We start from the raw sequence: 3,424 nt of genomic DNA, 5'->3' as shown, positions 1-3,424 counted from the left end.
CGACTGACAAAAAAAAAGATTGTTCATAAGCTCAGAATGTGGCTTAGCGGTAGAGTGCTTGCCTAGTATGCATGAAACTCTGGGTTTGATTCCTCAGCACCACATAAACAGAAAAAGCTAGAAGTGGCACTGTGGCTCAAGTGGTAGAATGCCAGCCTTCCGCAAAAAGCTCAAGGATAGTGTCTAGGCCCTGAGTTCAAGCCCCAGGATTGGCTGGGGGAGTGTGTTTGGGGACTGTTCATAAACTTCACAAAACATGGCTGTGAGGACTGGGAAGATGGCTCAGTGGTAAAACGCTTGCCTTCCATGCATGAGGCCCTGGGTTCAATTCTCCAGCATCACATAAGAAAAAAAGCCAGAAGTGGCACTATAGCTCAAGTGGTAGAGTGCTAGCCTTGAGCTGAAGAGCTGAGGGACAGTGCCCAGGCCCACGACTGACAAAAAAAAAGATTGTTCATAAGCTCAGAATGTGGCTTAGCGGTAGAGTGCTTGCCTAGTATGCATGAAACTCTGGGTTTGATTCCTCAGCACCACATAAACAGAAAAAGCTAGAAGTGGCACTGTGGCTCAAGTGGTAGAGTGCTAGCCTTGAGCTGAAGAGCTGAGGGACAGCGCCCAGGCCCAGAGTTCAGGCCCCACGACCGGACCCAAAAAAAAACAAAAAACAAAGATGGAGAATGGTGACATGAGTGCTTTTTGTATACAATTAACTCAGAATGGATTATAGACTTAAATAAAGCATTAAACTAAAAAAAATTAGAAAATAATAGTAGAAAGTATTTGAGATGGGGAGGAGTAGTTGTGGAGATGGGAGGGAAGGGATAGGAGAGGAGAAACAAAGGAGGAGGCAACAATGCTTGATAAGAAATGTATTCGTTACCTTGCTCATGTGATTGTAACCCCTCTATACAGTATTTTCACAATCTGAGGATGGTGGTTCAAAGCCAGCTCAGGCAGGAAAGTCTATAAGACTCTTATCTCCTGTAAAACCACTAGAAAACCAGAAGTGGTGCTGTGGCTTAGGTGGTAGAGCACTCACTTGAGCTGAAGAGCACAGGGACAGTGCCCAGGCCCAGAGTCCAAGCCCCACAACCGACAGACAAAAAAAAAAAAGTTTGGTTTCACTTATAAAATTCTCTTTCTTTTCCTTTTTTTGTCAGTCGTGGCGCTTGAACTCTGGGAGTGGGTGCTATCCTTCAGCTCTTCAGCTAGAAGCTAGCACTCTACCACTTGAGCTGCAGCACCACTTCCTGTTTTCTGGGGTTAACTGGAGATAAGAGTCTTACATAGTTTCCTGCCCTGGCTGGCTTTGAACCTTGATCCTCAGATCTCAGCCTTATGAGTAGCTAGGATTACAGGCGAGAACCACCAATGCCAGGCTTTATAAGACATTCTTGAGATAAGAAAGTTTTAGAAACAGAACAGCTTCCGTACTTCCTTGGTTTAACAGGTTTGGGGGAAGGAACAAAGTACCATCCTAGAAGCAGGGGTGGGCTCCTCACCACATCCCAACTGTGCTGCGGCCCTGCTTTGCACTTCCAGCCTCTGCAGCTAGAGAAAAGCCATGGCCATTCTTTTTTAAATATAATTTTATTGTTATTATTAAGGTGTTGTACAGAAGGGTTACCATCTCATAAGGCAGGTTAGAAGTGCATTTATCTTTTTGGACAATGTCACCCCTTCCTTCACTTTTTCCATTTATAAATGACTAAATTCTCTTGTTTTGTGCCAGTCCTGAAGCTTGAACTCAGGACCTGAGTACTGCCCCTAAGCTTTGTTGCTCAAGGCTAGTCCTCTACCACTTGAGACACAGCTCCATTTTTGGCTTTTTTGGTAATTAACTGGAGAGTAGAGTCTCCATTCCTGCCCCGGCTGGCTTTGAACAGTGATACTCAGATCTCAGCCTCCTGTGTAGCTAGGATAATAGGTATGAACCTAGGCTGAAAATTGTTTTTGGCAGTAGTGGAGTACTGAACCCAAGGCCTCATGCTTGGACCATGTTCCAGTGCTTTTTTTCTTATTGTTATTCTGGTTATTTATTTATTTTTCTTAGTTATGGCCTTAGATTACAGTCATCTTACCTGTTTCTCAGGTGTAGACAAGATTATAGCTGTGACCCACTGTGTACAGAGATCTTGCAAATTTTTAGATTGAGATCCTCTGAATCTCCTGAGTAACTGGGATTACAGGCATTACCACTATGCTTGGCTCAGTGGTACCTTCCCTCTTAAGTGCTTATGTTTTGTGGTATGACCCAGTTATTAATATGCTTGGCTGTATTCTTATGATAGATGATGATAAATGCTTCTGAGTCTGAAAGTATACCCTTTTCACCTTTGTGGCCTTAACAGACATAAAATGAAACCTGGTCTGTCAACAGCTCACAAGTAATTACTGAATGGATATGTATTGTGGTGTGACTGAAAGGCGCTGGGGAGAAGGTGAGCGGTTCTATGGCATCACTTCCTCCTCAGTCCTCAGCCCAGCAGCAACCCTGAGTGCTCACCCTTCCCAAACTCCCAGGTTGCAGTGGCTGAGGCAGCATTGTAATGAGTCATCTCTGATGTTTCTCCTTGTCCCTTTCTCTTCTCTACCACCTCTTCCATCTTTCTAGAGAATGCCTTATTTCACCATACCTAAAGTAAATACTTCCTGGTTTACCAATCTCCTGTTTCTAGTTTATCTTACATATAAACATAACAAGGATAATAATACTTTCTTTTAAAAATGGTTCTTAGGGGCTGGGGAGGTGGCTCCGTGGTAGAGCGCTTGCCTTGCATGCCAGAGGCCCTGGGTTCGATTCCTCAGCACCACTTAAGCAAAAAGAAAAAAGCCAGAAGTGGCACTGTGGATCAAATGGTAGAGGGCTAGCCTTGAGCTGAAAGAGCTGAGGGACAGCGCCCAGGCCCAGAGTTCAGGCCCCATAACTGGACCCCCCCCCCAAAAAAAAAAACAACTAAAAATGTTTCTGAGGATTGAAGTCGGGGCCTTGAACTTGCTAAGCAGGTACTCTACCACGTAAGCTATATACCAGCCATTTCAAGATAGGGCTTTGCTGTATGCCGAGCCAGTCTGGATTGTGTGTTACAGAGAATGACTGGCATGGACCACTGCACCCGGCCCTTGTGCTCCCCTTGGAGCTGAGATGACAGGCTCGTACCCCTTCACCGAGCCATTGGTGGAGGGGAACTTTCACCAACTCTTTTTTTTTTTTTCTGTGCTGGACTCAAATCATTATCCTGCAATATCCATTTTCCCAGTAGCTAGGATTATTAGCTTGAGCCACTGTGCCCAGTTAATAATATTTATTTCAAAGAATTAAGTGGTGGGCTGGGAAGTTGGCTCAGGGGTAGAGCGCTTGCCTTGCATGCCTGAGGCCCTGGGTTCAATTCCTCAGCACCACATAAGCAAAAAGAAAAAAGCC

Source organism: Dipodomys ordii, unplaced genomic scaffold, assembly GCF_000151885.1.
Source record: "Dipodomys ordii isolate 6190 unplaced genomic scaffold, Dord_2.0 Scaffold120, whole genome shotgun sequence".
NCBI lineage: Eukaryota > Metazoa > Chordata > Mammalia > Rodentia > Heteromyidae > Dipodomys > Dipodomys ordii.
The sequence above is the reverse complement of the archived record's forward strand: the minus strand, read 5'-3'. Positions refer to the sequence as shown.